Source organism: Terrapene carolina, unplaced genomic scaffold (assembly GCF_002925995.2).
Source record: "Terrapene carolina triunguis isolate 2854851 unplaced genomic scaffold, T_m_triunguis-2.0 Scaffold62, whole genome shotgun sequence".
Classification (NCBI taxonomy): domain Eukaryota; kingdom Metazoa; phylum Chordata; order Testudines; family Emydidae; genus Terrapene; species Terrapene triunguis.
In genome coordinates this window covers 43352497-43376825 of record NW_020664413.1, presented here as the reverse complement: position 1 = coordinate 43376825, position 24329 = coordinate 43352497, and positions in this window count along the sequence as shown.

Sequence of the window (24329 nt, the reverse complement as noted above, 5' to 3'; positions counted from 1 at the left end):
CTCCCTGCACCCTGAGCTACTCCCCTCACTTCACACAGTCACTAGCTGCCCTCTCTCTGCACCCTGAGTGGTTTTCAAACTTTCTGAACCGAGTCCCCCCTTTGAGTTATATTTTTGGTTGAATCCCCCACAGCCCAGACCGACTGGGTGGCCTCCTGAGTGAGTCAGGATATGGAAGTGGCACTCCCTCCCTGGACCCTGCTGTGTGGAGTTGGCTCAAGCACTGCCAGCCCTTGCCAACCCCCCAAATAGAAGTAAAACTATACCTATGCCCAAGGGTCCCTCCCCCCCGGCATGGAGCCCCGCGCTCTCCACCCCCCAACCAGGCCCTGGCATTTTTATAGCACGTTGAGGGGGGGCCTCAGCAAGAAAAAGGTTGAGAGCCCCTGACATAGATGAACATGGAGGTGACTGTCTGAAAGTGTTGTCAGACCCCACCTCTGGGCAGAGAAAACATGAGATGTTTATATAAAGACTTGTTGAAAAAAGTAAGGACATTCCATCTTCTGCCTTCTGCAGCAATAGCCATTCAGTATCAGGACTGTTTCAAAAATGGAATCACTTAGAAAGGGCCCAGTCATTCTATTAGAATTAATTTAGGGTATCTCAATGCCTCATGCAATTCGAAATTTTGCAGACATCACAAATGTTTTTTGAATTTGTAAAGTTAGCTCAAGTTTGCAAATTTCCTTTTATTTTAAGGATAATTCATTTTAGAATAAAAATTCTAGATAAAAGGGAGCCTGTGCTATATTTTATGAATAGATGTTCTCCCTACAAATCCCTCAAGACCACCTAGTGCAAGTAAGTATCCTGTACATTAGGGTTACCATAATTAAAAAAAGGAGGACACTCCACGGGGCCCCTTCCCCGCCGCCAGCCCCGCCCCAACTCCGCCCCTTCCCGCCCCTTCCCCAAAGTCCCCGCCCCAACTCTGCCCCCTCCCCTGAACGCTCCGCCCCCTGCTCCTCCCCCTCCCCTGCTTCCCGCGAATCAAATGTTCGCGGGAAGCCTGAAACGGAGGCAGCAAGTAGGCTGGGGCTGGGGCGCGGTGCGGCCCAGTCCGGCCGAGCGGCTCCCTCTGGTGGCTGGCCGGCCCAGACCAAGAGGCTCTGGCCCCAGCGTCTCCCGCCCGGCTCGGCTCGGGCCCTGGGGCGCCGGCCCCCAGCCGAGCACCCCCGGCCGAGCACCGCCGGCCCCGGCCCCGGCCCCCGGCTGAGCACTGCCGGCCCCGCACTGCCAGCCCCAGCCCTCGGCGGAGCACCGCCGGCCCCTCCCTCCCTATTTTCCTGGACATGTCCGGCTTTTTGGGATTTCCTCCCAGACGGGGATTTGAGGCCCAAAAAGCCGGACATGTCCGGGAAAATCTGGACGTATGGTAACCCTACTGTACATGATATGTGTGTGTGTATGTTTGTGCGTATTCACGGTATCCATCTTTTTTGCATTTGAATATCTTTCTTCCCTGTAGTCGTTTTCATGAAAAAAGCTGTTCTGGTAGTATTTTTGCATGGGGCAGGGAACAGAAGTGCTGTTAATCTTACAGGAAAATCTGGTCTTGAGATTTGCAGCTCAGCATTGAAGAATCAAAGGATAGTTTGCCTAAACTCTGGATAAGCATCCAATCTTTTGGATACTTATGTGAACTAATGTCAAACTATGAACTTTTGGACATGCAGAATAAACATGGCTGGCTTATGACTTATTGATTGCACCATGTCATACTCACGGGTTCCTCACCCAGCTGCTGTAGGATAAAGTTGTTTTATCTATTTTTGTATGTTAAAAATGTTTAAGAAATTTGCGTCTTTCTGTGACTCCTTTTGATGATGAAGTGGCTCTGAGGTACAGTAGCTTGCCAGTAGAGTACATGGCAGTACAGAATTCATTATAGTACCTTGTTAAATTTATAATAAATACCTGTTAATATGAATAAGTTTTATGACACTTTAACTAGACTTTGAATAATTTGGCCTGCTGAATTTTGGATTACAAACATGTTTTGTTTTATTCTTTTAAGTTTTCTGGGAACACAACTTTTATTACTTCTTTCCTCCAAGGTCCTCTAGACATTTGCACCATATAAAAAGGATTAGAAACCTATATAGATGTTGTCAGATGCTACCGGTGTGGTGCTCTGGTTACTCCTGTGTTGATATCACTCGGCTGCGTGCGTGTGTTCCCTCTGTGTGCGGTCCCAGCTCTGCAGATAGCTGACACAGCAAACCCGACGAGAACCCCCAATAACCACAGAGTCTAGTAAGATGCAAAATCACGTCGAGTAGGTTTATTGCATTATTGGACACAATTGCAGTTCCCTGTAGGTTTCTGAGCCTAACTCAGGGCATACTACGAGAAAGTGCCTCTTGGCAAGGACCCGGCTCAGTGGCGGGACTTTCCACTGCCCCTGAGGCTGGACAAAGATACCACCCCAGGGATACATTTTTATACACAGGTACAAACAAGTTACACATCACTCCTGACGTATTGAGGTGCAACCCCTCTACGTAGCAAGGTACAACCCCTCTACGTAGTAAGGTGCCGCCTCTCACCTTGTACATGTTGGTTCGATCAAAACAACTCTATCCATCATTTTACCCTTTTGCCCCTGTCATTGGGATGGGTCAGCCTGTTCCATGTTATCTGTGGAATGTTCCAGTATAGTGTGTTCTGTACTTTAACTTTGCTAGGTGAATATATATTTATGCAACATCAGCCCTTTTCCTGCCAGCTTCTGTGAGCAGGGCCTGCCTCTGGCTCACAGCTTAACTTTGCTTTATGTTAGCAAAGTCTTGACCATTACTTTAGTTCAGGCCTTAGGCCTCATACCGGGCCTCTGATACCAAGGTTTATATCTCAGGGCCTCCTCTTACTACAATAGATAATAGCTGATGTCTTTGATGTCTTCATTAGTAACTGCCCAAGCAACAAGAAGAAGGCTGGAGAATGTTTGAATAGTGAGAAAAATATAAAGTAAAGGGATTTGGAATAGTAAATGACTCAAAAAATAAATGCCAATTCATCTAACAGGTTCACACAGGTTTATTTAGATTGCGGTTTCTTAGAGATGTGGACTTTGCCATTTAATGTATGCGTAAAGTAGCTGCCAAGGTGTTGAAGCTATACATTAAGGGCCAGATTCTGATGCCCATGTCATAGTTCAGGTTTAGCTGTACCTTTGATCTCTCAGAAGTGTCCCTGAGTGCACCCACCTCAGGTGATAGGCCCCACGCCTTCACTTCTCTCAGGATGGAATCCTGCAATTCTCCCACCTCTCTGACTGGGTCCTGGAGTGCATTACCCTGTGTACTGTCTGTGGTTCCTCAGCCAGCCTGACTGGATTTGAGCCCTATAAATCTTCCCTTCAGGAGCTGTGACCAGTGTGGGAATACCATAAGGCTTTTTGAAACAAAATATTGTTTAATCTCAACAGTAGGAACAAAGCATCACAAAAGCATAGGATTTTTAATACAATAAACAGCCCACATGTCTGTCAGTCTTACCTAACGCTTAGGTAGGCTTTTCCAGATACCACCACTTCTGGGTTCAGTTTGCTTGCCCACAGTCTCTGTGTCTCTTTTCTGAGCTTCAGGGGCTGCCAATTTATCAGTTCCAAAGCTCTTGTCTCTGGCCAAACTGGTTTATGCAACCCCTCAGGGGAGATTGGGGATAGACTTCCAAGCAGGTGGTTCTCTGCATTAAAATGGGTGACTAGCAGAAGTTTGCCTGCTTTACTGTGTATGTGGACACTAACCCATGCCTGAATTAACCCTTGTAATGATACAGCAAACAACATAAAAACCAATCATGCAAACAGAGGTATATATAATATACACAAAATATTATAGGCATCTTCCAAGTCCTTCACAGCCCTTATTCATGCTGAGTAGTACTTTATTCTGGAGGCAGTTCCATTGAAAACAATGGCTCTGCTAGCAGAGTATGTAGAGCAGAGCAGATTTCCCCACTGTTATCTCTCTTGTTGCTCCTATGATCTTATTGTAATTTTCTGTTCTTCCCCCTCCCTCCACCCCAATGTGTTAAGGTCACCTTTTTTATCTGCCTGTGGGCTTTTGTCACCTGCCCCCTTTGAACCTAATTTAAAGCCCGCCTCACTTATGCCTTTTTCTCTGTCATCATCTTCTCTCTCCCACATGAAAAACTAGTTACATCATGGAGGTGAATTCTATTTTCCCAATCTTTGCAATCCCAAAACATTACATTTACCTGAAGGCAAACTTCCCCAAGCTATCATTTGCTTTGCAAGCAAAAATCCATTATACACAAAGTCAAGCTGTGGAGCAAAGAGACTGGAACAAGAGAGGAAGAAGTTATTGATGTGACTTGGTGACATTCAGACTGCTGCTGTGCATTTGTCTTTATAACAGGAAATCATTTATCTGAACTGGAAAGTTTATTTTGCACACTGAGTAAGGGTGCTATCAGGACTTGAAAGGTCAGCAGCACACCTGCCTCTGAGCCACTTCACATGCAGTCAATAGATAGAAAACCAAAATGCTTAGTTCACTAGCCCTGCAATCCAATATTACATGCCCTAAATGTACTATACCATTCTTTTCCAGTCCGTGAACATTCTAGTCAACTTACACAAGTGTGGTAAATATTGACTACTTTGTATTACAGAATTTTCCATCAAGTTTATCTAAGTCCAGCAGCTACTGTGTGAGTGATAAGATACCTAAGCTTTGAAGCTGGATACTTAAGTTTTGCCCCAAAGGAAAAAGATTCATTTCTCTCCAGAGAACTGTGACATGGGGAAAGGTGAAATTATCCTGACTGTCCTATCCCTTATATGAGCATGACTGCAGAGTGAGGGTAATGTTTGCAAAACACCTAAGTAACTTAGGAACCTTTCAGAACATTTTCAGAAGCTATTTAAGCATTTAGGATCCTAAGTTTCACTGAAAGTCAATGGGTCTAAGGCAGGGGTGGGCCTGAGGGCCGCATCGGGTTTCGTAAATTGTATGGAGGGCCAGTTAGGGGAGGGGATCGTGGCCCGGCCCCCACCTCCTATCTGCCCCCCGCCCCGGGACTCCTGCCCCATCCAACCCACCCTGTTCTCTGATGGCCTCTCTGGGACCCCTGCCCCATCCACACACCCCTGTCCCCTGACTGCACCCGGAACCCCTGCCGCTGACTGCCCCGCACCGCCCCATCCAACCCCTCTCCTTCCTGACTACCCCACAGGGACCCCTGCCCCATCCAACCCCCCCTTCTCCCTGACTGCACCCGGAACCCCTGCCCCATCCAACCCCCCCTTCACCCTATCCCCTGACTGCCCTTGGAACCCTTGCCCCTGACTGCCCCCTGCTGCCCCATCCACCCCACCTCCTTCCTGACTGCCCTCCTGGGACCCCTGCCCCCATTCAACCCCCCTGTTCCTCCCCAGACCACCCCGACCCCTATCCACACCCCCACCCCCTGCCCACCACCCCGAACTCCCCTGCCCTCTATCCAAACCCTCCCCCCCCCCAGCTCCCTGCCCCCTTACCGCGCTGCCTGGAGCACCGCCGCCGCCACCACGCAGCACAGAGCACCAGGTCAGGCCAGGCTCTGCAGCTGCGCTGCCCCAGGAGCTCACAGCCCCGCAGCCCAGAGCATTGTGCCGGCGGCGGAGCGAGCGAGCTGAGGTTGAGGGGGAGGGGCCGGGGGCAAGCCTCCTGGGCCAGGAGCTCGGGGGGCCAGGCAGGACAGTCCTGCGGGCCATAGTTTGCCCACCTCTGGTTTAATTCCTACCCTTTATTGCTTCCTGATTCAATAGCAAGACCAAGGCCTACTAAAGTTATAAGGAGGCTTCACATTGAAGGGACACTGTCTGGTACTTTAGGCTTCAATTTTAAAAAAAATATATTGCTTAATTATTTTAGAAAATTAACGGACTAGTAAGATGATTATTTGTGTGGATATTGCTGTTTTCAATGAGACACCACCAACATAATGTTGTAAGTTTTTAAAGTCAGTAAGTTTTTAAAAAGGAGCTAAAAGTAGTTTCCAGAATTGCAGCAACCCCGCAGTTCCTACTAGTGTTTATTGTTTTACAATCACACTTTCTTCTTTTTTTAAAAGTGGGATTTTCAAAGCACTCAGCACTGGCCTAACTCTGCTCCCATTAAAGCCAATGATAAAACTCCCATTCACTTAAATGGAAGCAGCACTGGACCCTAAGTCAGAATACTGTCATCATTCCATTCCCCTATTCACGAGATACAGCCAGGTTTGTTAAGGCACTTTGAAAGAGAGAATTCATTAGCCTGAAAGAATGTGCAAGCTGAAGTTAAACTCTGAATGTGGGAACTTTACAGAAATAAATAGATAATGGAGAACAATGTGAATTTAAATGTAGAGAATATAGGCTCTATTTGTTACCTGATGACATACTAAATACATAGCTAATTTGGAGGATAGGATTAAAATTCAAAATGATCTGGACAAACTGGAGAAATGGTCTGAAAGAATAGGATGAAATTCAATAATGACAAATGCAAAGTACTCCACTTAGGAAGGAATCAGCTGCACACATACAAAATGGGAAATGACTGCCTAGGAAGGAGTACTGCAGAAAGGAATCTGGGGGTTATGAGTCAACAGTGTAACACTGTTGCAAAAAAAGCAAACATCATTCTGAGATGTATTTGCAGGAGTGTTGTAAGCAAGACACAAGAAGTAATTCTTCCACTCTACTCCACACTGATTAGGCCTCAACTGGAGTAATGTGCCACATTTCAGGAAAGATGTGGACAAATTGGAGAAAGTCCAGAGAAGAGCAACAAAAATGATTAAAGGTCTAGAAAACATGTCCTATGAGGGAAGTTTGAAAAAATTGGGTTAGTTTAGTTTAGAGAAGAGAAGACTGAGGGGGGAAATTATAACAGTTTTCAAGTCCATGAAAGGTTATTACATGGAGGAGGGAGAAAAAATATTCTCCTTAACCTTTGAGGATAGGGCAAAAAGCAATGTAAATTGCAGCAAGGATAGTTTAGGTTGGACATTAAGATAAATTTCCTGTCAGGGTAGTTAAGCACTGGAATAAGTTGCCTAGGGAAGTTGTGGAATCTCCATCATTGGAGATTTTTAAGAGCAAGTTAGATAAACACCTGTCAGGGATGGTCTAGATAATACTTACTTATGCCATGAGTGCAGGGAACTGGACTAGATGACCTCTTGAGGTCCCTTCCAGTTCTATGATTCTATGATTCTGTTCTATTATGTTAATTGTTACCTGATGACATACTACCTACAGTGAAAGAGAAACCAGAGAAAACAAGTCTCTTCTCCATCTGGGAGTTAGAGATTGGCTCAGGCGCAGAACACTCACAAAAGTTTGATGCTATTTAGAATCTGAACTTGGCTCTAGATCCAGATCTTGCATCTAGTCCCTGTATCTATAATGGGATGAACCAAAAAGCAGACTCCAAACAACTCTGAGCTTTGGGGTGTTTAAAATCTGGATCTGAAGTTTAGATCTCCAGTCCATATCTAGGGGTAATATTTCCAGCCAGTTCACCTATCCATATGGCTTTCCAAGAGCGCAAACCAAGACATAGTAAGCAGCCTATCTCATGTTACTTGGAACCAAGAGAAATAGATGGGCTGCCAAGATAGTATAGGTGAAAATAAAAGACGTTGAATTTTCCATTAGTCAAGTTACTGGAATAGTTAAAAACTTCTCCCCAGGTTATAAGGGGGATTCACCTCTACCGAGCAGTGGCGGAGAGTGTGACAGTGTTGGGAGCTTTTTGATACAGCTCTGTTGGAGTTGCTGGAACTGCTCAGTAAATATTGCTTTAATTGCATGACTTTCCAGAGGGCTATATGATTATTCAAATACAGGATAATTACTCTTCTCTGTGTATATTTCTTGTATGTGTCTGGCATAATGAATGAGCATTTTCAAGGTGCTAAAAAGGATTTTCTGGTTTGGTCAAGGGGGGATAAAAACTGAGCCATAACAGCTGGCATACTAACAGGCAGGCTGTGCATTGTGGCCTGTCCTGAGGATGTATTTCAGTTGCATGAAAAGGGCTAGACGTCATAATCCCAATGTCACTTTGACTTACCCTTTGGCCGCTGGGCTTGGGCTTTTATTAGTGTTTTCTCTTATGTATCTAGGATTCTCAGCTGTTTTATTCTCCAAGAAACAGTCCTGCTTTGTATATCTTCTTTCTCAGTACCTCACCTGCAATAGAAAATGTACTGTAGAGCCATAGCGACATCACCTCTGGGAGATGATTTCTTTGAAGCTGAAGAAGAGGGTATGTGCCTGGGAAGGAGGATTTAGGAAAAGGTGTTTTTTCAATTTTTCCTGTTTTCCATTTTCATGCCAGCTATGCTTTCTACCACCAGGCTTTATTTGCCCATCCCTTTCCCAGTTTCTGCTACCATGGCATCGTGCTCTCCCATTCCATCACTGAGACTTCCACACATTCTGATGACACTCTTCTTATTTTTTACATACCCTGGTACCAGTCCCCTGTGGGTGGGGCCCTCCCTTACTGCTGCAGTTCTTGAATTATATATAACAAGCTGTGTGTATATATGTGCATAAACAAACACACACAGAGCTATTTTTTCCTCCCATCAGCAACTGCTTCAGTGGTAATAAAAGAAACGAGTTAAACAAACCTGAAGGAATCAAGGTGATGCTGTTCTGCAGTAACCACCTTCAGACAGGAAGCTCAGCCATTAGAGCTTCACCCCTCCTTCTCACAAGCTCTTTCCTGGGTAGGTTTGGGAAATAAAGTGAGTCCTGCTCTAAACCAGAAAATGTTCCTGAGCTTTACTAACACTGAGAAAAAGACACTCACGATGGCCCGATTCAGGATGCATCCCTGTTCAGGACAGGGCTTACGCCACTTGATTGTCTAAATAGTTTGTCTAACATGGTCACTAGAGAGACAACAGGGTGATTTTTTAAAATAAATGTTGGTTCATTTTAAATACCATTATCTGGAAGGAGCATCTGTAAATCTCTTCAGAATCCTCCTGGATCAAAGAACTAACATCCTTACTATTTCCCAACAACGTTGTACCCTGAAGCCATCATTTTGACTGTGAAAGTCCTTCCCCTCCCAGTTACACCATTCCCAAGGCAGCTGCCAAATTGACCCCTTCCCTCCCCCGCATAATGTCATTTAAACTACACGGGCATTCCCAAAAGACGAAAGCTTGAGCTCTTATTGAGATTTGAATTCAAAGCAAACACAGAGGCAATAATCCCTAAGGCTTGAGGTGGTGCTGTTAAGTACAGTACATAATGCAAAGAATTTCATCTCTTTGCTGCTCCTTCCATTTAGAAGCACCAAAACATTTTGCTCAAAGCAATAAATGCCATTTAAAGAATTATTAGGATTTTAGATGTTCTGTTTGGCAAAGAGGATTAATTCTTCTTCCTGCTCAGTTTCCACTCAGCCAATAAAGCAAGTGACATTAAGCAAGTTTTGCTCTTCACTATTCAATTTAAAGGGAAGAAAACCTCTCTATTTTAAAAATATGCTGCCTAGATGATTCATGTAAAAATAATGTAAAACAATTGTAAATTAAATATTTCATTTGTTATTGTACAATTAAAATGATTCCTGTAGTGCCTGGCAGTGACCATCTGATAGTTTTTTAGTTTCCCACAATATGCCTAATTTATTTTTTGACTCAATTTACAAAAAGTCCCCCTTCATAAGCGTCTCTGGAGGTATGTATCCTTTATTAAAACCCAGGAGCGCCAATTGAATTTGTGGTTTCATCTGGATTTGCAGCTAATGGACAAGTGTCCTCATCATATAAATCAATATCATAGTCCTCACCAAATGAGCATGCAGGCTGAACTAGTGTCTTACCTCTATACATGATCCCAGTGGAGGCTTATTGGAAGGGCATGCCTTCAGTCTCCAGGGTTTTGAGGGGCTGATCTAATGCCCACGGCAATCAATGGGAGTCTCCCAGTACTTTATTCTGGCACTTTTCATGACCATTTTCTTAAAAACAAAACAGGATGAAGTTTAAGACTTGCATTGCAACTTTAACTCTATATTTCTTAGCTTTGTGGGTTGGATTTAGCAAAAGATGACATTAAAAAGTTTCCTTTTAATTACCACACCAAAGTTTGCATACTCTGCTGGGCTTCTACTACTGCCTGAGTCATGGTACTTTGAAACTTCTTCTTCCGTTCCCAGGCAGGATAAGGAGAAACATGCAAAAAGGAAAAAGGAAAGGGCCAAAGGAATTGCACAGAGAAGGAAGGTATCTCACCTTTCACAAATCTCAAAAACAGAGGTTATAGTAGCTCATCATGCAGTTCATCCACACCTAGTTAAATTCAGTCCCTCTAAGAGGTTTTGCTAGTTTAATTTGTTTCTTATCCCAACTGGTCTTCAAAATAGCAAAATCCCAACAATATATCTTACTAGAGCCTTTCAAGTGATCACTGTGAACTATTTTCATTTGCAATGTAATGGGAACTAGCAGGTATTATTGTTAAGGACTGCTTGAGTCTTTAGCTGAACACCAAATCAATTCACTGAGTTTGAAGAATAGTATATTGCACTCCACAGCGCTTGTTCCTACAGCCCTTGAAATATTTTTTCTCTTCTCCTTTTTTGGTTAGCTAGGAAGATTGGCATTGGAAAGGCTCCTTTCATGAAATAAGTAGTTCCTAAAGTGATGGGAGACAGAGCATGTGTTTTAAGATGAATATTGACAAAATTCTCTGGCTATCCAGACTATAATGTAGGTCTATTCAAGCAGTGCTAAAATTGCTGAAGTCCTGTCTGATCTTATTGAAGGTAGGTTATGCTGACTGTAATGTACTATCCAAATAGATGTTATTTAACCTCTCTGTGTCTCATTTTCTCCCTCTGAAAATCAGGGAAATTATTAAGTCACTGAACCTCTCCGAGTGTTAATTTCCCCAGCTATAAAAAGGAGATAATGATAGTTGTATTTCTTGGCGGTGTGGCGGGAGGTATTAGTAATGGTTTGATTCAGTCACAGACTACAGTGGGTCTACAGTCAATAACCCGGTGTCCCTAGCATTGGAAATAACACACAAAGGAGAACTGTGGAAACAGAAGTCACCCATAACTCCTCACTACACCATGTCAACCTTACCTGGCTGGCACTGCCATAGAAGTGGGACGTAACGACCAGAAAGAGGGTATAGCCAGGCACACAGGTGATACAAGTTGAAGTTGCCCTTTCCTGGCAAGTTCCCCATTAGAATGTATCAATGCAAACACCAGCTGCCTTTCCCCACAAATCATATCCCTTCAGGTGCAGTGGTCCTGGCTGGTACAGGAGGGTGCAAGTAAGGAAGGGGTGAATTGAGCCCAACATGTGAAAAGTGCTGTCTGTGGGCAAACTACTGTTAAGATCTCTCACTGGAAGAACTAAGTCTATAACTCAGGACCACTATTTATGATTAGATCCCTTGGCCAATGACGATGTGACGTTATCACCAACCTCTCTTTCTCCTTCAGCAGATTTTTCAAAATTCTGAGGTGCTTCCTCCCTCCCCTCCCCTGCAAAGGTGGTGCGTTGATTTTTTAACAACTGTGTTACTACCAAAAAAAAATGTAGGCCTGAAATTTCATACAGTAATTTAAAAATGTAAAAATGCTCTAAATTCCACTTCACACACCTGAAGCAAACTGATTTTGCTGAAGAAAACTTTCATTATGGAAACTTTGCCCAGCTCTAACCCCGCCGTGTATAAGTGCCCATTTGTTCATGATGAGTGTATCTGTGAGTGCCCATTAGTTTTGGAGTTTTGTAGTGTGTTAGGTTCCTGTGCACCTTTAGCAGGCACACATGTTGAACCTAGCTTAGAAACTATTTAGAACTCCATTTGTAATGCAAATATTGACTGGGTTTGAGGCCAATGGTAGTAAAATGTAGTGTTAAATTAGTCCTTGAAATTGTGCTCCATTACCCCAAACTAAAAAGATTTAATTAACCCAGATCACTGTGGTGGTTTGTAAATTCTATTCTCTTAGTAAAGCTTTAGCCTTACTCTGAGTGTCTGCCTTTGAGAAGAAGGGTTGCTTTGATTCTTTGTATAAACAAATTTTCCGTTATAAAACATTTTTGCAGTCCTGAAGCTTTCAGAATTAAAACAGAAAACTTATAGGCCTCATTAAATGTCCTTTCTCTCTGCCCCTAGCCTTATGTAGTTGTACAGTGAGTGCTCCTTTAGCAAATTGTTGCCAGGGGCCTCATAAAATAATGAAAATCTACTGCCAGCTGATGAGTCTATTGCACTGGAGTTGGTGTTTACATTCTGCCAGTGATCAAATCATCTAATTCCCTTTAACAGAAAGGTCAAAAACCCTAGCCATTCTTGTCTATTGAGTCCACTATACAACCTGGCTCATTGTTTATATACAGCTCCTGATAGGTTCAAAATACTTACCCTGACCATCAAGCTTGTGGTCTCGGACTCATCCTTAAAAGGCTCAACATCAATATTTGCACTGAGTATAAGCAATTAAATACTCATTGGACCAGCGAGAGAGAGGATTACTCAAGACTCAATGGTTAGGGCACTTTTCTGAGAGGTGGGATCCATGTTCCATTTCCCCTGCTCCAATGAATACCTTAATTATTTATACACGGGGGAACAGCTTTAATACAAAAGATTGAAAGCCATCCCAGAATACCACATAGCCTGGAAGTTAGGGCATTCTCCTGGGAGGTGAGAGACTTGGGCTCAAGTCCCTGCTCCATATCAAGGAAAGTGGGGACTTGAACCTGCATCTCCCACATCCTGGGTGAGTGCTGTAGCCAATGGGATGTTGGGCATAAGGAAGGCGGCACCACCACTGCCACCATCACCTGGGGCCTGAAGGCAAGATAGGTAGGGGGATTCTAGTTTTTTGTGAAACCTGCTACGCATGAGTTAGACACTGAGCAGCTGGGTGGTGTCCGGACACAGGCAGCTGTGCACCTTAGGGACTTTAATGGTGGAAACACAGACATCTAGGTGTCTAAAGTCCCTATGGGGTTAGGCTGCAGCTGAGTGGTGATTTTGTGAATGCCAGAGGCACCTAAATGTTGGACCTATGTGTACCTTGTAATCTAGCCCAAGATCTCTATCCTGTAGACACACTAAATATTCTTTGTGTGTTTTATTACTACTGTACACTTAGGCATCTCTTTCATAGCTATCACTGTAGCAATTGGATGTTTTCTTGAGCAAATCTTGCCCTCAATTTTAATATTCACTCAGGCTCTCTTCTTCCCTCTTTTTTTTCTTCCAGTTATGCATGTGTGTTTAGGTTTACATATGTCTTGGTAATATGGTTGGTAAATGGGGATTTTCAGCCCCTTCTCTGATTTCCAAAATTCACAATAAGTGATCCTTCTTGTGTAATGAATACGTGCTTATCTCTCCTACCTTGCATTCTTCTCAACCTAAGAACGAGCTCTGCTCTTTTGCCCATTCTAATAGCTCAGGCTATCATGAAAGCTTCTGTTCCTTCAAGCCTGATATCACTTGAAGTAGCTTGGCTTAATCCCATTCCCCTAAAGATTTAAGGGATTTTTCTTCTTGACTATGAAAAAATGTTCTTTATTTAGTAATAATTTGGCATTAATACCTTGCTAAAATGTTGCTGTACTATTTCTCCTCTTTAATGCTGGGGGATAAGAAGAAGCACTCACTCACTGAAAGAAAATAAGTATGCCAGTAGCCAAGCATTGCCATTTTGTTAAATGTGATTTAAATTGTTTTGTTAGCATTAAAATCTCAGGAAAACCAGAAGAATTATCTACAACTAAGCAAATTAGTCATTACAATGCATCTGATTAGTAACACTGAGGATGAAAGTGGGTAGAGGTTAAAGATGGAAATAAAAAAACTGTCAAATAAATTAACCCAAAGGTCAAACAGGTTAATTACTAATAGATAATAATGTCAATTAGCCATCCTCATACAATCCACCATACATCTGAGTTTATAAAACCTTATCTGGCTCCTTTGCCTGAAAATCAATCATGCTTTTTAAACATCTCCAGTGCAACTTTCCCCTTGAAGTCTGCACCTGTTTCTTCTACGGCTATTCTTCATTGCACATGGGAATGGCTTTTAAAATGTAATAGGGATGGAATTAAACAGGGTTCTATAAAGATAATTCTAGAAATCAGTGTAACTTAACAAGAATGCTGTCTTTCCATAGATATTTTTAAACAGGCTATAAAATTCAATAGCAGGTATATAATTGTCTATTAAATTCTACAGAATGGCTCAAAATGTTTATACACAATTTTCTGTTAAATTCTGTACGACTTCTTTAAAGTATCCTTTATATTTTACATCTATCTTCCCTTTAATTCCTATTTTATATAGAGAATTAGGTTTATATGCTGCTTCCACTTTGGGATTTGACAATAAAATGTTTCACCTATTTTTTGAAATATAATTTTAACGAAAAAGAAAGCAAAGTGCCTCATTTTTAGAGGTGCTGCTGAACATCCATAACACCAGTTACTGTCAGTGAGAACTGAAAGAGCTCAACACCTCTTAATCTGGCCCCAAAAGCTTTGATACTCTTTGCTAAAAAAAATGGCATTTATACAGCAGCACAAATAGTATATAGCACAAACCAGTAGACACAACCCAGGGTTCGTGAGTAGCGCTACATCAGCAGGCCAGAGGGCAGATGAATCAATGGATGAACGTTTGCATGACCATGATCCTGCAAACACCTAAACATGTTTCATATGAGTAATCCCACTGAAGCCGTAATGGGATTATATATGTTCTTAAAGTTACTCAGGTACATAAGCTTAAAGTTAAAAACATATGTTTTTGCAGAGACCTGATAAGGAATCAGACTTCACTATCAAGCTTCCAAGGAATTATAAAGTGAAGATTTTTTTACAATTAAAAAAAAAAGCCCTTATTTAAACTAAGCTTACCATTGCTTTTAGATGATGGATGCTAGGGGAAAATACTGGATAAATACAAATATGATATTTAAATAAAAACCCTCTATTAAAGAAGCAATAAAGTAAATATTAAAATCTATTTAAAAAAACCTAGGAAACTAAGTGAGCTAAAAAACCTAAAATTTTAATGAGATAAAAGAAATACATGTTTTATTTTCATAGACTGAGTTTTGCAGAAGAAATTGCCCTTAATCACTGTGACCTCTAGAGAAAAATTCTAGTAGATTGACTTTGGAAATATAGTGGCAGCTGGTTTTATCTGCTCACAGATAACTAGAATTATTATGGGTTTGTTTTTAAAAAAATTGTTGCTGACCCAGTAAGCACCAAAGCCCTTATGAGAAAATATGCTCTTGCATATATTAAAACATCTGCAACTTTCCACTTCCTTCATTCTTATTTGCCTGTTTACTTGCTAAATATGGTACTGCTATTGATTCATCCATCATTTTTATGTCTTTTTGGTATCACGGGTGATCCCTGCATTTAAGGCCTTGGGACCAAATTCTGACCCATTGCATACATGGTTCTATTATTTTGTACCCATATTTTGACTGTCAATGAAGCCTTCACCATAGTCGCACTGTATAAATTATTCCTAGTAACCCAATCTGCGGGGCAGTAGTGTACCCTTTACTGGATACCATTACCCTGCTGAGGAAAGCTACTCTACAATTCCTGTTGTGGATGGCCTATGTAGCAGCCTCATTGGTTATTAGGGGAACCATAATTAGGGTAGAAAACATCTGTTCCTCATTCCCGCTCTGCCTGTGAGTTTTCAGGCAAACATCCGTGTGTGTTGTCATACAACAGTAGTGTTTATGGTTTATTTGAATTCAGTGCTCATGACAGAAAGTGAAGAGCTGATAGCACTCTACTGGAGCCGAGGAGTCCTCTGGCAAGCATTGTGCAAGTTTCCTCTCACAGCTCTGTCAATGCACTTTAGTCATGATCTGCAACACCCTTGCTATTGTGGGATATAATCCTGCAAACTTCTAGTCACACAAGGCCCATTGATTGCAACAGTCTATCACAATTTACTGATTTCTCCAGTAAATCAAACACATGTAAACTTTCTTTTTTGGCCTTTGTCCCAAGAGAAAAGAGATCCAATATCCTATTTCTGACCAGTTAGACTTACAGCTGATGACTCAGCACCTGGTATGGTACAACCTCTTCCATAAACTCTGTTAGATTCCATTCTTTGTGGCTCATTTTGTCCCCTGGCAGTGTTCCCTAACATAGGCTGGCTTCACACATAGAAGAAGTGCTTTCCTGTTATATACACTTCCATCCCAAAAATATTCATGGGTTTCCCAGGCACCTGCTGTAATATAATCTGTTTTGGCAGCAGCCAGAAGCGTCCATGAACTCAGTGTTATTTAGCACACAACTGCAAACAGGTGTCAAAGTATAAAGACGCATGTGTTCCATCAATCAGATCACACTTATATAGTCCCCTTCATGTGAATAACTGAGCACTCTACAAAACATTAAATTAAAATCAAACCACGTTGTGGAAAAGTAATGCTGAGCAAAGGAATGTTAAGACTTGATTTAGCTCAGTTATTGAAACAGATGTAAGTTTCGTAATTAAGGAGGAGAAATAAATGTCTGTTCCGAAGTCCTGTTATGAGCAGAAGTCAGCACTCCATCATCTAGAGTGAAAGAGAAGCCACAAGGAATATGAACACAGCAAATTTCACACATGTGATGGGGTAAGACTGCACAAAACTTTAAAATGGACCCACTACTGTATTACAAGCCAATGAACTTCTGTCAGCACAGAATATAAACAGAGATCTCGGTTCCAGTTAACATATCGGCAGGAGAGTTCTGCACAAGCTGCAAATGTCTCTAGAGTAATAGCAGAAAGCCCCGCCCCCCCAAATGTATGAAATTAGTTACACAACTGGGGCCTAATACAGGCTATATGAGCATCTAGATATCAAGGCAAGAGAACGAGTCATAGCTTGGAGATATTCCTAAAACTGTTGTGTGGCAGCTTTATAGTCTGAGTCCTCCGATCTTCAAAAGCTAGTTCAGGGGCAGCTTTGATTCCAAGACAGTGAATTTTCAAAAGAGAAGGGAAAAAAGAAAAAGATACCTTCACAGGAAACGACGAGTGAAGACAGAAAGGACATCAGAAGGGAAGTCTGTCCCCATTAATGCTTCTCTTTTGTCAACATCCTCAATATCCTAATAATAGAAAAGCAGGCATACGTTTCAGCAACAGCCAGCACAGGGTCTCCAGGGAGAGGCACATCTCTGTGCTATCTGTGTATGGAGGACAATAAAAATCATAGGAACACATTATATTGGTCAAAGGAAGCATGTATTTGCAGGATAGAACACTATGGTGATACACAGTAAAATGCAGTCATTGGGAGAGCTACTACAGGACTTCATGTACAAAGATTTATAATATCTAATAAATTGTTCTGTGTTTGTACATCACCTAGTACAATGGGGTCCTGGTCCATGACTAGAGCTCCTAGGCACTACAGTAATACAAATAATAAAATACAGCATGAAAAAATATTAACATAAGTCATCGAGAGATTTCAAATTAAACCTCACAATTCTTGCAGGGAGCCACCCAATTAGCTTGTGACAATACTGTGGATTCCAGAAGATGTCAGGGTAGATTGGGTGACTGTAGGAACTTGAGGTCCCAAAGCAATAAACTGCATCTGTTAAGAAAGATGGACTTTAAACCAAGACAGGCTTCTGCTATAAAATTCAACAGAGGAGTTTAATTACTGACAGAAAATCTAATAGACATCTGTTTTAAACACCAAAAAGAGCTGCACCTTAGTTTATCGAATGCATTTTATTACAGATCCCCACAATGACAGCCTCAGTGCTCTAGGTTAAACAAAAATCAGACTGCTGCAAGTATCTGTCACATAAATCATTAGAATATAGGTGTTCTTCAAGAAGAGCTGGAATGACCTGGTTAATAACTTCTGACAGGTAAAGCAAAATTGGAGAGAAATCAATGATTAGCAAGACAGAATTGTATAAAATAAGGGCCAATTATGCCATCTTAAAACAGGCTGCCATCATTAGAGAGAATGAGATACTGATAATGTAACTAATACTAAAGCTTCAAGTGCCCAAATGCACTCCAGAGCTCCCCAACCAATAGTCCCTGATCCGGGAGCCACTTTGCATGTGAGTAGTTCTATTGAGCTCAGTGCGACTACTCACAGACATAGAATTACTCACATGTGTAAGTGTCTGTGGTTCTTCCATGAAAGTAATAGGACATGCATATACAACAATGGCTGGTAATTAAGGCACATGATGGCATGTGGAGACAGTTGATCATCTTATCCACAAGCATATCACTCAATTTTGTGGACAAACCACATTAATTCTCCACTGTTTTTAGGATTTAAATGATAGCCCAGGCAGAATGCTTACTGGCTTCAGCACAGTAAATAGGCATTGCATTCTGTAAAACAAATCTGTATCCTTGTCTAAATGTGTTTGAAATGTAGTCATGGATAGGGAAATGAAGAATACTTCCAGCCCTAGTCACTTTTCTCTCTCTAAACTGCGCGGTGTATTACAGACCTCGTGCACATCCTTCGGCACTGGCACACAGAAGGAACCTCCTGCAGAGGAAATGTCACTTGCAGTGTTTTGCTGTCTGGCCATATAAACACATCATTGCCAGGCACCTGTGCTCTAGGGCAAGAGTCCAAACAACTTGAGAGCAGTCACCATTCCATCCTGACAGATGGGGATGAACATACACAGCTAAGAGACCATGTACTGTACACATATCGAGTATGGGTATTTAAGACAGGATTCCCAGCTGGGATCATCTTAGTGAGGTCCATACTGACTTTCTGCTTCTGTGATTAAGGGAATGTGTCATCCCTAATCAAGTTCCAAATTGGATTAATTTTAAAAGAAATAAAAGCTTTCAACAAGCATGAGTATGTGGCATGTTTATAGCCTGAGCTAATAGAATGGAATGGTGTTCAGATAAATAAATGTTATAGCTGGTTCTGTACCCAGGAAGAAAAATTCACCAGCTGGTGGAATAAGAACTCAGACCTACAGTTTCTCTCTGGCATTACAGTCCAAAGCAGCTGGGGTTCACTTCCTGTTTGTCGAACGCAGCTCTTCAGGGGCAAGCTAAGAACAAAACCACATTTAACCTAATAAATAAATAGGCAAGACATGTGATCAGTTGTCAAAAATGTAATTTTCATTTTAACCTTAACATACACACAAGATTTCACCCATTCCATAAATGTCTGTTTACAGTCTAAGCCGCCTCCTCCATCCTAGTAAGTGTGGCCTAATGGGAGGTAACTACCCTGCCTTCCAACGGTGGAGGATCCCATCTGCCCATGAGCCTTAGCGGTATGAGCTGGTTCATTGTAAGGCAAAACTAGAATTGTAAGAGCAAATATTCTAGGTAGTGCACTTAATACACTAGTCATCATATTAAAAGCTATGCTTGGGCATTACATGCACAAATCCCATTAACAGTTAATGATACCGGTACCTTCCAAGACACTGTGACAACTGGCAGTATGGCAAAGCAGATCATTTACTTAAAGTCTTATGTAAAGTGTAAACAACATAGCTAAAACACTGTACAACTTAGATTTTAACTGTTGTTCACTTACACATAGCTCGAGGAGCTTTATACATAAACCAGACTTGCAGAGAGAACATTTCTAGATACCATTAATGACTGCTTCTTGGAGCAGCTAGTCCTGGAATCCACACAGAGAGAAGCTATTCTTGACTTAGTCCTCAGTAGAGCACAGGATTTTGTCCAAGAGGTGATTATAGCTGAATTGCTTGGTAATAGCAACCATTATGTAATTAAATTTAAAATCCCTATTGGGCATTGGCCTGCTAAACCCAGGGTTGTGAGTTCAATCCTTGAGGGGGCCACTTAGGGATCTGGGGCAAAATCAGTACTTGGTCCTGCTAGTGAAGGCAGGGGGCTGGACTTGATGACCTTTCAGGGTCCCTTCCAGTTCTATGAGATAGGTATATCTCCATATATAAGATTGGGACTGTTCATCTTAGGAAAGAGATGACTACAGGAAGATATGATAGAGGTCTATAAAATCATGAATGGTGTGTAGAAAGTGAATCGAGAAGTGTGATTTACCCTTCACATAACACAGGAACTACTGTATTAATAGGCAGCAGGTTTACACCAACAGGAGGAAGTACTTCTTCACACAATGCACTGTCAACTTGTGGAACTCATTATCATGGGATGTCGTGAAGGCCAAAATTATAACTGGGTTCAAAAAAGTATTAGAGAAGTTCATGGAGGATAAGTCCATCAATGGCTATTATCCTAGAGGGTCAAGGATACAACCCCATGCTCCAGGTTTCCCTAAAACTCCAGAAGCTAGGACTGGAAGACAGGGGATGGATCACTCAAAATTTCCCTGTTCCGCTCACTCCCTCAGAAGCATCTGGCCCTGGCCACTCTCAGAAGACCCAATACTGGGCTAGATGTATGCAGGGCCGGCTCCAGCATTTCTGCCGCCCCAAGCAAAAAAAAAAAAAAAACCGCAACCGGCAGCAGCAATTGGGGAAAAAAAAAAAAGCCGCAATCGGCGGCGGCAGTTCGGCGGCAGGTCCTTCGCTCCTAGAGGGAGTGAGGGCCCGAATTGCCGCACGTGCCGCCCCTCTCCCTTGGCCTCCCCAAGCACCTGCTTGTTAAGCTGGTGCCTGGAGCCGGCCCTGGATGTATGGTTGGTTTGGCCTACTATAGCTATTTTTATGTTCTTACGCAGTTTTGTAGAAAGAGAAAACGAGAGAGAGAGTTAATATATTTCTCTACCTCAGTCATCATGCTGTACACATGCCATTTGCAAGATGATGTGTATTATGTACTTTCCATAGAGTTATGATTTAAAACCTTATCTTGGTCCCATGGACGATGATGAGAGTTGGCTTCAATAGCAGCAGGATCAGATCTTTAAATACCTTAAATACTAGCAATGATTCACTGTTAAGATTTTGCAGATGAGGTAGCTTTTTAAAGAGACCTTTTTGTGTGGTATGCAGATCTTTTATTTACAGTACAGTAACACATTTTAAAGGTCTGATTGTCATATCTGGCACATGTGTATAAAAATAGGACCACTTGTGTAATTCTGGAATAAATTTTGGAAGGTTCTGGCATTAGTTTGGATTTATATCGGCATAACTGAGAACAGAATTTACCCTACTATCAGTGATACACCTTCAGTGTTGCTGTAACTGTCAAATTTAGCATGTTCTGTACTAACCAGGCAGACCCTAGACTAAAAGTGCAATTGTTCTGTTTTCTTTGGCAGGAAATCTGAATATTTTTCCAAGGTATATTTTCTACCAATGTCCCCAAATGTTTCATGAGAATTCAACCACACAGAGCACGGCATGACAGCTTGGGGAAAAATTGCAGCTCCCTTCCAGGCTCACACATATACGACAATCATAATTTGATCACTTTTTAGGGGAGGTATAGCTGAGCTTACATCCTGTCTTCTTCATGCACTAGATTTGTTGTCAAGAATTTAGAGTCAAGTGTTGATTGTAGAAAAAGTAAAATCCTCAGGCTTTCATAGTTTTAGAGTTCTCTCACATTGTCTAGAACATGTTCTGACATTTTTGATTAAACTGGTTAAGGAGTAGTGATTGCTCCTTTTAATTTTTTTACACAGTCTTACAGTATTCTTTAGTCTGCCCAGTGCGCAGCAGTATTTGATACATAGGTAGTTTTGGGTACTGTGTAAACTTTTCCAGAAGCACCCTGTCATAGTGTAGCCTCTTCCAAGGTACCTCCTTGTGACCTGAGGTCACTTTGCAGGTGCCCTGCCTCAGTTTCCCTCTTCTACTTTTTTAGTCCATGGGCCTCAACAGTCCAGGTTATAACTGTTAATATCACTCTCTGGGAACTGGGAGTCTACAGCCCTTCTTCCAGGGCTAGGTCACAATTCAAATAATTCCCTTTCCAAGGGGCAGTAGGCCACCACCCACCTATTGGAGGTGGGTTACATCTCAGTCAGGCTCTTTCTTCTTGCAGCCAGAGTCCACAGCACTCTCTGAGAGCAGGATTAGAATAAAAGCAGTTTTTCTCCTTGGATCAGTAGTTACAGCCCTCTCCTCAGGGGTGAATTAAAGAACATGCAGTGTCTCTCTCCCCCCTTGGACCAGGAGTTTACAGTCCTCGTTTTGGGGCTGGCTTAGAGTATAAGCACTCATTCCCTTTCTTTGGATCAGGATTCCACAGCCTGCCTCCTGGGGCTTGGTTGCAATAACTGCCAGCTGTAGACTTCAGCCAGCTTCTCTCCAGCTGTCCCCTATTTTATACTCAGCACCTTCACCATGAAGAGGTCAACAGGCAGGCTTCCGCCTCCTGCTAGCAGTTCTCTGTTATGAGGGAGAAGGCAGCATATATACCTCCCTCCATCCCAGGGTTCATCCCAGTTGCAGAGGGAAGCCCTGCCCCACCCTACAATATAGGGATCCTGGTCCCAGACTCTTAAAGAGACAGTTGTTTCATCTAACCCAGTGGTTTGCAGCCCCCAGCCCATTCAGCACACAGCTGTGGCCCTTGTGACATCCTCAGGGCCATACAGGTAGTATATGTATTGTGTGGATGCGGCCCACATAACACACAGAAATCTGCAAATGCGCCCCACAATGGTAAATAGGCTGAGAACAACTGGTCTAACCACTTATTTCCCAGGACCACTTCTTCTCTTCCTGCTCCAGCGTTGGCCATTACCTAGGCCTTCATTCATTCCAGTGTTCCTGGAACGGGGTCTTCTGGCCCTCACTGGGCTTAAAGGACCCAGTATACCCTGTTACATGCCACATATCTTAAGTGCCTAAGATATGTCTACACAGTAGCTAGACACCCACGGCTGGTCCCTACCGGCCAGCTTGGGCTCACGGGGCTTGGGCTGTGGGCTCAGGCTAGAGATTGGCCTCTAGGTCTCTGTGGGGTGGGAGCGTCCCAGAGATCAGACTACAGCCTGAGCTCGGAAGTCTACACAGCAATGAAACAGCCCCACAGCCCAGCCCTGTGAGCCTGACTCAGCTGGCACGGGCCAGCCCCAGGTTTTTCTTTGCTGTGTAGACATACCCTAAGTCTCATTAACTTTGATTGGCTTTTGCAATTTTCAAAGGAAAAAATATAAAATGTTTAATCACCATTATTTGAAAACAATCATTGAGAAAAGACAAAACTGACTGAGAAAAGAGAAGGCATAAAAATATAGGTCATGATTTTTGGTGATTTGATTTTAGAATGCCCAAATTGAGTTACCTTAAAGGGGCCTGATTTTAGGAAAGTGGATGCTCAGCACTTTCTGCATATTAGGAATCTAGAAGGTGTCCCAGTAATAGTGGCAGCTAAAAATTCAGGTCACTTTTTAAAATCTTGGCCATATCCTTCAATGACCCCTGTCACAAGCAAAGCAAAATGCTGGTGTCGTGTATAGCTTTTCCAGGGCACTCGTATTGACAAGTGCTTTCCACAGCCCTTACAAACACACTGAGTAGAGCTGGTCAGAAATTTTTGAGGGAACTGTTGGAAAAGGCTGATTAGTCAAAGGTGAAATATTCCATGGGAATGTGTTGATTTCGAATAATTTTTCGATGAAAACCAGACAAGTGTTGGATGGAAACCTACCAGCTTTCTTGCCAGCTTGTCCACCTCCCCAGTTCCCAGGCTCCTTGCCATTCCCCATGATGGGCCACCAGAGAGCCAGGGCTCCCAAGCTCCCTGGCAGCCCACCAAGCGGGTTGTCACAGAGCTGGGGCTCTCGGGGCTTCCACATTACTGGCTCCTCTGCAGATTGCCAGGTGGGCTGCCAGGGAAACAGGATCCTTTGAGCCCTGGGAGCCCCAGCTTCCTAGCTCCCTAACTTCCCTGCAGCTCACCTGCTGGGCTGCTATTGAGCTGGGAGTCCCCAGACTTCCAGATTTTCTGGCTCCTTGGGAGCCCAGGGAGCATATTTTGTGTCAGAAATATCAAGACTTTCCCACAGTACACGACTCCAGACATTGCTTTGTGAAAGTGAAATACAGTTTCCCAATCAACTCTAATACTGGATGATGTATTGCTTGTAGACAAAGCATTTTCCCTCACAGATTAATTCAACAATAATTACAAAGTTGCTAAGAAAATATGGAGATTTTTAGCTTTGCCTGCACTGTGCACTTCTGCACCCTATTCCATTTATTTAAAAGTTTAAAATTTTCAAACCTGGAAAAAACCCAAAGCAAAAATGTGTTTTAAAAAACCTGTTAAGTTTGCTAAGTGACACCAAATATTTACCTAATTCACCATGTACAGAACCCAGTCACTTAAAGGAAGAAAAAAA